This window comes from Anguilla rostrata, chromosome 13 (assembly GCF_018555375.3).
Source record: "Anguilla rostrata isolate EN2019 chromosome 13, ASM1855537v3, whole genome shotgun sequence".
In the NCBI taxonomy this organism is placed as follows: domain Eukaryota; kingdom Metazoa; phylum Chordata; class Actinopteri; order Anguilliformes; family Anguillidae; genus Anguilla; species Anguilla rostrata.
Genome location: NC_057945.1, coordinates 29,297,832 through 29,311,635, shown reverse-complemented (window position 1 = coordinate 29,311,635; position 13,804 = coordinate 29,297,832). Strand labels below are relative to the sequence as shown.

The window sequence follows — 13,804 nt, the reverse complement described above, 5'->3', positions numbered from 1 at the left end:
AATGTCCAAACCGAGATTAAGCATTCGCCGGCTGTGCATAATATAATAAAAATTCTTATAATTAAATTCCGAAAACGGCACTCACATTTTGTTTACTCCTGCGTTCAGATGTCTTCAACACCTCGTCATCGTCTCCTAGCTCCCAGAGACCTTTAAGCCCCACAGCGTGCAAAGAAACAAAACTGATGCAAGGCGCAGAATGCCAACGAAAGAGGGAGCTAAAAAACAAGGTTGACAATATACCGCCGTGAGACAAAGAGTTCAAGGAATTGATCCTGACAACAGAGCTAGTCGGAACGAAAAACAAATTGCATTCTGTACCCCTGTCACGGAGCGAGCACTGCCGTACAGCGCTGTCAGCAGTTTTCAGACCAACAACAGCTCACTCAGGCAGAGACGCGCATCTACCGCACCCAGCGGCCCAACCTCAGCCCTCCCCCTCCCCCTCCCCGTTACCCAGCTTTAGAATAAGAAAAAAATTACAATTTCATTATTATGAAGAAATACATCTAAAAAATAATTCCATTCAAAAGTGGAAAAGAAAGAAAGAAAGGAATAGGCCTACACATAGTCTCCCAATAGGTAAACCACTTGAGAATATATATATATATATATATATATATATATATATATATATATATAGTCTCATTTCATTTTGGTCATTATATCGGAACACAAGCTTAAGAAAAGTAAAACGTGGTTGTCTTGAGACTGAGCTGTCTGAAACAAATATGTTTTAATTTAAGTTTTAATTATGTGTGTGTGTGTGCATGCGCATCTGTGTGCGCATGTAAACACAAATAAAATGAATAATGAACACCAACAAGGCAGCACATGCAGCAATCCCAGGTGGTAAAAGTGGCTTTGAGAAACCCTACTGCCCAGCACTCCAAAACTAAAGTATTATGAAAACAAGACTTTCATACTGACAACAAAAGCAAAAGCCTGGCAACTCGGCACAGTTGTTTTAAAGCTGAAAATTCCAGTCTCGGAAATTCCATTATTGCAATGAAGAATATATTTCCAACTATCAGTAGGCTACAACTAAGCTTATGTGAGTTTTTAAGTTTCTATTTGCTATTAAGCACATTTTATAACCCTTTAAATCAACCCATTAATATCATGCTCCCTACCGGCAACAAACACCTCTAACATTCACATAACCCCTGATACCCAAATTCAGGCGCTATATCTAGATGGCAAATGGCTGTGTTTTTAACATAATAATTTACTAAATAGTCTCTGAGAACAACAATGTACTTGTGCACATCACAGCCATATTAAGTGGTTGGGCAGATCTCATGTAATAAATACTTGAGCAAAGAGGTGAATTATGGGAGGTAAAAACCCTGTAATGGACAGGGAGCAACATGGACATCAGAAAGAGAATTGTCCCATGTAGAATGTCAAGGGTTCATTTATTGCCATATGCTTGAGTTCAGCTTGAGCATTCATGGGCTTGTTAACAAATGGCCAATACTAACTGGGGCATGCAGTGTAATTGATTCATTACCTCTCTCTCTCTCTCTCTCTCTCTCTCTCTCTCTCTCTCTCTCGCTCATTTTCATACTCAAAATGCTTTATTAGCATGACATATTTCAAAATACATACTGCCAATCTCTCTCTTACTGGTGTCTGCAAATATCATCAATGAAATTGAACTGTCTTAGATTTCCTTGTATTCTTTGGGGATGTGCAGTTTATTGGATTGTTTATTGTGACAACAATCAATTGCCCAAGAAATTGAATACTCCGTGGTTTCTATCCTTTTTGAAGCACAAGTATGTGGCTATCAATTCTAGCATGAAAAGGATTCCAGACCTACTGGAACGTAAAACATTGACAAGCTATGTGAGACCCCTGGAATGGCTGAACAATAAACAGATATGTATAATAACACAATAGGTATCTGTGCAGGCTTGAAATGGAGCAAATTCAAATTTCAGTGATTAATGTGCTTTAAAAATAAATACTGGGTGACATATCGAGCAATACATTCTCCTGTTGGTAGCTATGAGGGCAAAGATCACTCCGTCAACTTGCAGTAGTTTGCCGGTAGTTCAACTTCATCTAAATTTGTGTAGTGGTTGTAGTAGTTCATTACTTTTTTGTCATTCTGAGGTGTAATTAACTACACAAACTACCAGCTACTTTTTCCATAAAATATATTTTTTCCATACCCAATTTCTACTTCCTCTCTTTTGTAATCCTGAGAGGCACTTCGCTCCACTATAGTCACCAATGGTCAATCGCCAATTGCTGCACATTATTGGTTCTCCCCACTCAGCTATATATTGGTTTTCCCTGTGTGCAAAAAGAAGACATTGCTCACATACACATCATGCCTGGGAAACATGAAAATTATCATTTTTTCATCATTTTTTTACAGAGTTGTTTGAACTACATTGTTTACTTATTGTAGTGTCACAAGCTACATTTCTCATTCAGGTAGCTTTATTGTCGTTTAACTACTCTCAGTACGAAGCAAGGGTTTCCCCAACACTCCATAAAGCAAATGAAATCTTTAGGCACAGAGAGTCAGTTGCTTTGTTCTCCACACTTTCCTCTTTCTGCCACTTTGGTCAATACTCATCTCATTTGTCCATAAGATTTTGTTCCAGAAATCTGCAGTTTTTTAATATACATTTTGGCAAACTCTAAACTGGACATTCTGTTCTTGAGGCATGCCAGTGATTCACATCTTGTGGTGAATCCCCTGAGGTTATGCCAGTGCAGCCTTCTCTTTATGGTAGTCTTTCACACATCTATGCCTACATGCTAGAGTGTTCTTTATCTTTTCGATGGTTAAAAAGGGGTTTTTCTTCACAACTGAAAGCATTCTTTGGTCATCCACTACCGTGGTCTTCTGTGGTCTACCAGGTGGTTTGCTATTGCTGAGCTTGTCAGTGCATTATAGCTTCTTAACAATGTATCAAATAATTGATTTTGACACACACAATGTTTTGCCTATGTCTCTGATCAATTTATTCAGACTTTTGAGCCTAATGATGTCCTGCATTAGTGGCATTGACACTTATTTGGTAATCATGTAGAGAAACAACAGCAGCAGACTCCAAACGCAAATTCCAAACCTAGAATCAATTCTAGGCTTTTGTTTAATTTATTGTGCATTAACTAATGTTGAATAGACACACAGCGGGTTAAGAAACAGCTGAGCAACCAATTGTCCAATTAATTTTGCTCGCACAAAATGGGGGGACTATGCATGAAAAGGAATGTACTATAATTCCTATATGGATTATCCAATGTGGATGTAAATACCCTCAAAAAAAGCTGACATGTGTGTTACCTCACATTTATTTTATTATTTCAAAGCCAGTGTGTCGCCAAAACAAAAATTGTGTCACTGTCAATATACATACACACTGCACTGTCAGTATACTGCATCGCTCTTCTACATAAATAGTTTTGCAATATAGCAGGACCAGTAGCACCAAAAGCCTTTTAAAGAGTAACGCATGATCCACACTGCCATATACTTCAGATAAGTCAATGAATAGACAGGTACAAGGAGCCTAGACAATGTAATTTAGAACTTTCACATAGTATTGGTAGCGTACTATACCCTGCCCTGAATCTAGGTTATGCTTTGCTAAGGATTTTTAGCTTGTCCAAAACCCCTTGGACTTTGTATCCATGCAGGTTGTGAGATGAGTCCTGGAGCGTGGTTATGGGATTGTATCCATGCAGATTGTGGGATGGGTCCTGGAACACAGTTATGGGATTGTATCCATGCAGGTTGTGTGATGGGTCCTGGAGCATGGTTATGGGATTGTATCCATGCAGGTTGTGGGATGGGTCCTGGAGCATAGTTATGGGATTGTATCCATGCAGGTTGTGGGATGGGTCCTGGAGCATGGTTATGGGATTGCATCCATGCAGGTTGTGTGATGGTCCTGGAGCATGGTTATGGGATTGTATCCATGCAGGTTGTGAGATGAGTCCTGGAGCATGGTTATGGGATTGTATCCATGCAGGTTGTGGGATGAGTCCTGGAGCATGGTTATGGGATTGTATCCATGCAGGTTGTGTGATGGGTCCTGGAGGGTAGTTATGGGATTGTATCCATGCAGGTTGTGGGATGGGTCCTGGAGCATGGTTATGGGATTGTATCCATGCAGGTTGTGTGATGGGTCCTGGAGGATAGTTATGGAATGTCTCAGGATGTTGCAGTGATGAACTGTCATGGACATCTGGTCCTTCATACACACCATCACCTCTTTCTAACAAACTTAAAGTTCCACTGGATCCTATTCTCTCAACTCCTTGACCTTCAAAGCTTTAATTAAATAATGTGCCGACTCTGAAACGTATTTGTTTCATTAATTTTTATCTTTTAACTTACAGTGCCAAAGGAAGACGCGCTTCACTTCCCAAGTCTTAGCGCGCTCAGTGAGTCATGTGAAAGTGTGTGCCATTCCAAGAGCCCTGCAGCTGGAGGAGAAGGTGCTCTTCAAAATCATGTGCGTGGGAGGTGCAAGGGCATCAAGGCGGCAGTGACGGGTGGGGTGGAAATGCGATTTCACTGAAGGAGCATTTTAGCATCGGGCTTCAGACACACTATCTCTGGCTGAGCCCAGAGCTGCCCGCATAGTCCCAGATGTAAGTTCAGAAACCACATCACGTGGATAAGTAACAAAGTTCATGTCTGCAGAAAAGAACAGGAGGATTTGCCACCTTTCCACTGTGCTCTTTCAGGTCTAATGAATGCCTCTGAACAATGATTCTAATTGGGGATTTGCAGCCAAGCAAGTTCCATGAATGATACTACATAGCATTATATCCAAGGGGTGAAACAACTGTAGTCAGTTCAAATTTATACAATTTCGAATATTCCGGATTGTCTAATTTTTTGAGAATATCAAAAGAAATCACTTTCTGAAACATCTGCCACCAGTAAATGTAATCATTTAAAATTCAACATCCAGTAAACCTGCTCGACAGCAGCAATATTATATCGACTGAGACAGAGCGCAGCAGACATTGATCAGCTGTTGGTGTCTCTAGTGGAACATCACACCACTGTAAAAGTCAGGGAGAAATAAAGGGGCTGTTAAGGGTGGGATGAGCTTCCTCCATTTTTAGAGCTGCTACCTATAATCACAGCCAAAAACAGCCTTGCGTTTAAGCTGTTGTTAGCTGCGCTTTTGACCGTGATCGCAGACAGATCTATCTTCATGTCTTGTGTGTTACACCACAGAATTTCTTTATAAGACCTTTAAAGAAATATACATAAGACACGTAAGATATATAATGTACTCAACATAACATTGTCATTATTTAACAAGCAATATATTGCTGTCTAATCTGACAGATAGACATTATGTGTTCAGCAACCCCCTAGCCACCAGTTACACTTTGGCATCTGTTAGGCGGGTATGACAATTTAGCCTGGGTCATGCCAAGCAGGGCAACCGTTTCATAAAGTGTAAATGGGTAACGCTAAATCTGCCACTCTACTCCCCCATTTGGAACAGTGGCACATATTATACACAAAATAATGTACATTTTTAAAAGCAGAGTTTAAAAGCTAGAGCAATACAGTTTATATGTAATACTGCAATCCATTAATAACAGATTGTCACATATTATACTCGTAAATCTACAATACTTTGGTAGCAGGATGTCAATACATCTCTAATAGCTTCACAATGAATTCCCATGACAATTTTACTCCAAGCATATTTAAAATGAAACTCCCATGCTTTATATTAAAGTCAGAAATAGAGAAATGCATTTTTGGCATGACACAATGCAGTACTCCTATAGTCATAGCATGATTGAAGAATAAAGATTGACTAAGACCCTGAACAATGCTGTCAGCATTCAATCAATCAAAATGTCAGCACACCTCCCGCCCCTAGTTAGGCCCTGGAATGTATCTACCTGAACCCGCCTTCAGTCAGCCTGTAGCATGTGCCCTCAGTTGTGCAATGAGGTACCAGGCACTGTAACAGCAGCGTCACTGTCCCAATGCAATGTTCTTTTGAGGATTGTTCTCGTTATGTTCTATTTGCTGGACTGGGCCTGACACAACATAAGCAAACCGAGGTCCAGGCCAGACCACTTAATGAGTGCTCCTATGAACCGAAGACTGATGGGCTCTTGTAATCAGTTCATGAAATTGTCAGTGTTATTAGCCTACTGCTGTGCTACCAGGTTCTACAATTGTGTGACTGTTCATGTAGACCATTATGGTAAAAAAAAATTTTATTCTGATCAAAGACCTTATTATGCTAAATAACATATTTCCCAATGTACCTCTGAAATAATGGTTTTGTGTGTGTGCACATCCACATGTGGGTGGGGTATGTGGGTGTGTGGGAGGATGTGTGTGTGTGTTCATGGGTATGTGTGTGAGAGGTTATGTCAATGTGTGGATGCACGTGTGTGGGCTGGGGGGCAGGGGGGTATGTGGGTATGTGGCTGTACTTCAGTGTGTGGCACACATGAGAAATGATTTATACTTATGACAAAGGTTTGGTTACCCTTAGACATTATTAAACACTATTCCTGAAGGATTTTGACAAACATATATTCAAAATCTAGCTAATGCTGGATGCAGTCCCTGTGGGCTGCTGTGCTCCAGGGACTTTTCCATCTCCATCTCTAGTTTGTGCATAAGTCAAGTCTCTTTGAGTGATTAGTCTTTCCAAATCCCTCCCCTGAGCTAGTGTGGATGGAGCTTACAACTGCCAATGGAGGGGAAAATGTCTCTAAATTCATTAAAAATCCCTCCATTTTCTATATTTTTTCTATTTATTTTCATTATATCACCCGTGACTACACACAAGCCCACTTTCATACCTACAAAAAGGAGCTGAACACTTGTGTTTGTGTGTCATAGTCTGCCCCTACTATCTGACACATATTGTAACATGATCAATGGCCTAATGAGTCTTTATTTCTCCCCCAGTGTTTTTTTCCACTAATTTTATGCAGTTGTAGAAGCTAATGGGATCAGGTGGATGTGTTCTCATGTGCAATTTATTACTGTTATTCAGCGCTGCCTGTATTTAGGTCAATGCATGAAAGATTTACAAAAAAAAACCTATGATAATATGTGCATGCCTGGCAGCACTGTTCCATTCAGCCCCCTGAGGAGGAAATGAGTCCAGTGCTCAGCCACTGTGTAAAGTCTCCCTTTGCCTGCAGCACACACACACACACACACACACACACGCACACTCTCACACACACACATGCACAAACACACAATACATGCACAACACACACAAGCAGGCATGCACACACAAATACACACATACAAAAACATGAACACACCCACACACTCTTCTATATCCCCTCTGTCTCTCTGTCGATCTCTCATTAATACCCACTGTCTCATTTTTTCTCACTTCCTCTATCCTCATCCCATCTTTTGCACAATCATTACTGAATGTCTATCAATCCCGACAAGCACAACTATAAGAACTTTTTCAGCACATGGAATATTTGGAAATGTAAACAGCTGTACACACTGTGCTAACCTTAGTACATTCACACTACTTACAGGACAACACAGCCAGACAGAATTCCAGAAAAATACGTTTTCAGTTATGAAAGAGTATCCTGAGTTATGACAATGTTTTCCAACACATACTGCTATTCAAAAGGGTACTATAACAAATAGCTTCATTTCAGGCAAATTGGGTTCACTAATTGGCAGTTCAGTGGGTGGATTGCCAAGAATTAAAACACAGATTGACACTGGAACAGTCTACAGAAATGTATTTTAAAATGTGTGAAACATATTTGCTATTTCTATCCTGCAATTTCTTAATTTTGCAAATATGAGCAAAATGTTTGTCTAATTTAATGAATATACTGCATATGTTACATTTGACCACTTTACATTTAAAAAAACTATACATTCTGAATCCTATGATGCTTACATGGGTATATTTGCATGTTTGTTATATAGTGTACAGTGAGCTACATAATGTTTGAGACATTTATGAGACATTCTTGATTTAGCTCTGTACTCTACAATTTTAGATTTGCAATCAAACAATTCACAAGTGGTTGAAGTGCACATGATGAAGCACCATCCAATGAATTTGGAGGCATTTGCTTGAACCTGAGCAGAAAAGATGCTTCTGTACACTTCAGAATTCATTCATGAAGTTCATTTTGGCTTCACTTTGCTCCTGCCATCACTCTGATACATGTGAATCTTGGTATCATCTGCCCACAAGACTTTGTTCCAGAACTCTGTAGGCTCTTTTAAGTACTTCTTAGCAAACTGTAACCTTAGCCAGCCTGTTCTTGCAGCTAACAAGTGGTTTGCATCTTGCAGTGTAGTGTCGATGATTCTGTTTGTGAAGTCTTATGAGGATAGTAGTCTCTGACACATCCACGCCTGCCTCCAGAAGGGTGTTTCTGATTGGTCAGACTGGTGTTTGGGGTTTTTTCTTCAACTAAAAGCTAATTTTGTTAGCAATGGAACAGTCAAGGTTTGACCCAGCCATAGGACATACTACTGCACTAAAAAAGTGCCTCAGCTGGAAAATCACACAAGAGGCCCAGATATTGACTGGGCTTGAAGAAAAATATCACATGTAGTAAATAATAATAAGAGACAAGCAAAAATTTCAGAGACTGAAAAGAGAAGAAATTATACTCATACTGTATCAATGTTTCAAATAGAACACTTTAAAATAGGAATTGCAACATGTGGATTCAAAAACAGACATGCGTACATTTCACGCGCGCACACAGACACGCACACTCATATATACTGAATGTTGACAGACATTTACATATAAGCCATGTCAACCACTGTTCTCTGAAGAGGTTACCTACACATCTACAGTCCCAGATGTGACATACATACAAACTGGCTGAAGTACACTATGATGGGAAAGAGCACAAGCAGAAGCACATCTGTGGGTGGGCTGTGCAGTAGTTTTGTGTGGTTCAATGTGCCAGTAAACACAACCTCCTGACCCTTCGGGGCAGCGCGTTCCTAGACACGTTAGAGCACACGTGATATTTCATTTCTCTCCACATCTCTCATTAGCCTATTTTGAAAATAGCTATGTGTTTGAACTGCATGGACACATGCTTCCCTCCCTGCTTCTGTTTTTCTTTCTTTTTTCTGTTTCTTTTTCTTTATTGTTTTAATCTTGTTCCTAGGCATCAGATGAAATCCTGAAACTTAATGAAGTGGAGGGAGACAGAAGTGATGACCTTCGTTTGTAATTTCTCTGCTCTCTCAAGCCTAGCATTGCAAGCTGGTTGCTCCTCTAGCCTTGAAGCCGGCAGCTCCTGCTGTCCCTGTCCATCTCTGCATTGGCACTGAGGCATGGTTCATTGTTCCCCTCCCCCCTTTACCCAAACCTCTCTGGCCAATTAGAAGGGCCCAGACATCTCTGTCTCTGTGTTCCAGAATGGGATTGGTGGGGGGTGACATCATGTTTCTCCCTGCCTGCTTGCAGTCTGTGTTGTTGTCTGTGGTACTGAAGTCAATGGAAGTCAGCGACATCTCTGCGTGGTGTGCCTGGAGGGGAGGGAAAGACTGCAGGGTGGAGGAAGTGCCCTTTAACTCAAACATTTCTGTCTGCTGCACTGGACTTCCTGCACCAGGCTCCGCATCAGTTTCAAAGCTGAGAAAGGCCTCAACACAACACAAGATGCTTAGTCCTATATAAAAAACAAGCCTGTTGTATATATGTAAGCATTTCTGAAATTGGCTTCAGAATTTATCTGAAAGGTGTCTGGCCTCTAAAGCAACCGCAGTGAGTTTGGGAAACCTTTTGCCATATTTGCGCATTTCTTTACCATAGCTATCAAACGTTCCCGCATGTAATTCATATTAGTAAGATATACCTTCCTATATACCTTTCTAAACCTTATATTACTTCCTTGGATTCTATTTAAATGTTACACAAATTCAAATAATTAACATTCAATACTTTTGGTTAGCTTTTACTAATTTAATAAAGACTCTCCAGTTGTAAAGAGTTAATGCCCTTCAGTTTAGTATCCCTTTTGAGCCATTGAAATTTTAACAGTTCCTTCCTCTCTCCTTCCAGCTCTTCTTTGTTCTCAGCCTCCTCCCCCTCCAGCCCCCCTCACTCTTACTCAGCTCCCTTTTTCTCCTTCCTCTCAATCCCCTCCCTTTCCAGAGGACATCTTATTAAAACTGTATCCCTACAGAAACATCCCAGGGCCTCAAGTTCTTGCTCAGCAGCACCCACACTTACCTTTTTGAACTTGTACACTGAGCCAGTACCACAGGGCCAAACTCTGCACTGAAAGTACAAAAGTGGCCACTCCCGCTCTGAATGCAGGGTAAACAGGTGACCTTGGTGTGAGATCATACCGCGATCTGCTCTTTCCCACCCCCTGCTGGTGGCCAGCTGGCAAGGTAAGCGCCCGTCCAGGTAGACAAGGCCAATCAGACGAGAGTTGCTCATGCAGGCCAGAGTTTTCTTTATCCTTCACCTTGATTCTGCTCTGGCACTGAATCCTTCCTGTGTTGCTCTGTTTCCCAGTGGAGCCTGCTGGCACAGCCTCTCCTCTCCTAACCTTCATGGTTAGTGCCATCCTCTCCGCTCCTGGGGGACAGGTGAACGGGTTGTGCTGCTCTTGCCCAGCTGAGATTTCTCTGTCACACAGTCTCTTTCAGAGCCTGACAGCTCTCCCGCATACAGTCTTATGTAATCATCTGAAGTTCAATCACCCTGAAAATGTTAGCCTGATGAATGCTGCTGCCCATCCTCATGCCTAAATAACACATCTCAGTGAACTATGATTTACAAGGCAGCATGTCTCTCAAATGCTACCCCATCACATGCATACACCCTTCTATTTGACCATTTCCAGCCTGCCAACCTAAATTTTGTGAGAGTGCAGCATTTTCTGTCTTTGTCACCACTAGCCCTTTCGTTTCCACAGGTGGCTGCAATATTAGTCATGATGGGATTAAAATTTGATACCACAACCCTGCTCTTAGTTATGATGTGGTCAATGTGAGCGTCTAATTCCCCGGGCTCCGAAAGAACCGATTTATCTTTATCGCTGGTTCATTCCCAGGAGCCTCTGGGGCACTTTACCTAATTACAGCTGATAAATCACTGCCACACCCTCTGCGGAACATTGGAGCACTGAGGTGCCCTAGCTGGACTTTGGTGCAGTACAGAACATCGGAGCCAACTTCCTCCTCCTTCTTTCCATTTCATCCTGCACCCAATGCCAATACGCTTACCCGCGTCTGAATGCCCACAGACTCACTGGCTGACTCTGGCAGGGACGTTTACTGTTCACAAGCAGCATGTATCACATCTGTACTGCCCTGAACCACAACTGCATCACAATCTCCCAAAGGAACAGAGCATGAAGAACTCCACAGTCTCCCAGGACTGTTATCCACATGTAGCCAGTAAAAGTAATTACAAATTGAATCTAGCAGCACATTAACTACTTTCTCCACCCTTCACCACTTCCTGAATATGAAATATGTCATCTTGCTACAATATTCTGTCTTTATAAAAATATAGGTCAGGGGAAAAAAAAGATTCCAAAAGTACTTCTTTTAAACATTGATAATTTCCCCCAGTGTATTTGCCTCAAATTAATAGAATGCGTTCATCAACTATCACGAATAGCAAGGATCAACAAGTTTTCCATCACACTCCTGTGAAGCAGAAGCCAGCCTACTGAGCTTGTGGGAAAGCTCTTGTGTGCTCAAGCTCCAGGTTGAGTTTCATCCTCAGCCACAAGAGCGGAGCTGCGAGGGCCGTGTTTGTCCTTCTCTTTGTGTTCTGCTCTCCCCTGAAATACTCAGACTTAATCACAGCCCTGAATATTCACCACAGAAAAGACAAGCTGGCTAAATATAGAAGCTGATTAATAAAACATGAACAGGCTGAATTCAAACACAGTGTCTGTATCTTTCGCACCAGGCAGCACACTCGCTGGTGCAGGCTGGAGGGGCACGCCAGCGCTTTGCTACTGTACACCAGACAATGCAGAAGGGAGAAATTAAGTCCAAAAGTGGGAGAGGCTTTGATGTGACAGCTTGGTGGATTAATCGAACAGGATCAGCTGTGGGACTGTGTGTGTGTGTGTGTGTGTGTGTGGGGAAGGGGGGGGCGGGTGTCGGTGGAATTAATCCAGACTGGGATTGACACCTGGGGAGCACACATCCCAACACAACACCATTCATGTCAGTTTCTTGCCTGCAACTCAGGGGGTGGGAGTCTGCAGAGAGAGCCACTCACAGCCTTTCTCTCTGTGACATCACAAAGGCAAGCACTGCATAGTGTGACAAAGGAGGGATCTCCCCCATCTTGTGCTTGTCAATCCTTCAGATCCTTCGGTCAGTGAAATGATCCAATAATCCGTGCATTACAGCAAAGGAAGGGTGCACAAAGTACAGAAAACAGGGGTGGCAATTATTTTCACACCTATCTTCTGGGGAAATGAAAATATCTGTAAAAAAAAAAAATTCTGAGGAATTGCATCAGTATAACAGAATATAATTGCCCCATTTTCTGAGTGTACAATATAGAGCATTACCTTTGTTGTTTATTTATTTACTTTTTGCTCATATTTATATAAAGGGTGCCAGTAATTTTGGAGACCACTGTACATACATACACACACACACACACACCCTCACACGCACACATGCACACACACACACACACACACACAACACTTGCACACACACGCATGCACACACACACAAACACAGCTGCTTCACCAACCTGACATGGATGAGTCACATTCTACCTCACTCATGAGTCACATCTCTGAGTTTAACTAGCAGGCTGTAGCAGTGGGGGGTGGGGCGAGGGGGTGGGGAATAGGGTGGAGAGACAGATCACAGCCATGTAGTGTATAGACAGAATGAGGAAACAGAAAGCATATGGGGGTGGAAACTGCATTCGATAACTCATGTACAATGACCCACTGCACACACAGTACATGTTTTAAATGGAGATGGAGTGCATGGAAGTTTTCCGCAGCAGTGGGCAGTGATGCCAGAATCAAGCACATTAATAGAAGTTGTTTCCCAGTGGGTTTTTATTTAATTTATTTTATACATTTATTTAAATTAAATTAATTTAAAGAGACTGAAAGTGAGCAGAATGAATGTATCTCTCACATCTGCATAAGGACTCTCAGAGGCAGGGCAACTGACAAACAGACCGCTAAGGTATCCAGCGAAGTTACCAACAATGTCATGTCAAACGGTGGTGATGCTGTCTGTTATGATACACTCTCTCTTCTGTGTGCTGTGTCTCAAACATTACATTACATTACAGGCATTTAGCAGACGTTCTTATCCAGAGCGACTTATAAAACATTTACATAGCATCCATTTGTACAGCTGGATATACACTGAAGCAATGCAGCCCAAACAGCAGCAGGACTCTACCAAGATGCTGTGGTCCCAGTGAATTATGGAAATCATAGGGATTAGATTATAGAAAGGAGTTATTAGATTTAATGAAGTTGTCTCAAATTTCCAATGCTAGGATAATCTAGTCCTAGTCTTTGCTATACAATTTTGATGTAGTAGTTGTTCACAATTCCAACTAAGGAAGTGCAGGGAAGCCTATTGTTTAAAGAACTTCTAACAGTATAACTTCAGGAGGAAAACAAGCTTCAGCCTTTAACTCACACAGCGCATTTCGGAAACAAGTGCAAATTCACTCTGTTCTTCTTTCTTTCTGTTGAACCACACTAGTACATATTGACTAAGTAAGAGATACGATTTCACAGTGCAGTTCTGACTTTTTATTACTTTAAACACAATTTACTACTTGTT

At 41.5% G+C, this 13,804-nt stretch overlaps 1 protein-coding gene across 5 annotated transcripts in view; it reads right to left on the bottom strand.

The window, feature by feature from the left end:
• phactr3b (phosphatase and actin regulator 3b) overlaps positions 1–13,804 on the bottom strand; it is a 51,521-nt gene that overhangs the window by 30,030 nt on the left and 7,687 nt on the right. The window contains exon 1 of one of the 5 annotated variants that reach the window (XM_064305432.1): positions 86–386. The exons of the other annotated variants lie outside the window; for them this stretch is intronic. The gene's annotated coding sequence lies outside the window, so the exon portion shown is untranslated. Of the gene's footprint in view, positions 1–85; positions 387–13,804 lie in introns of those variants that run through there. 5 annotated transcript variants of the gene reach the window in all.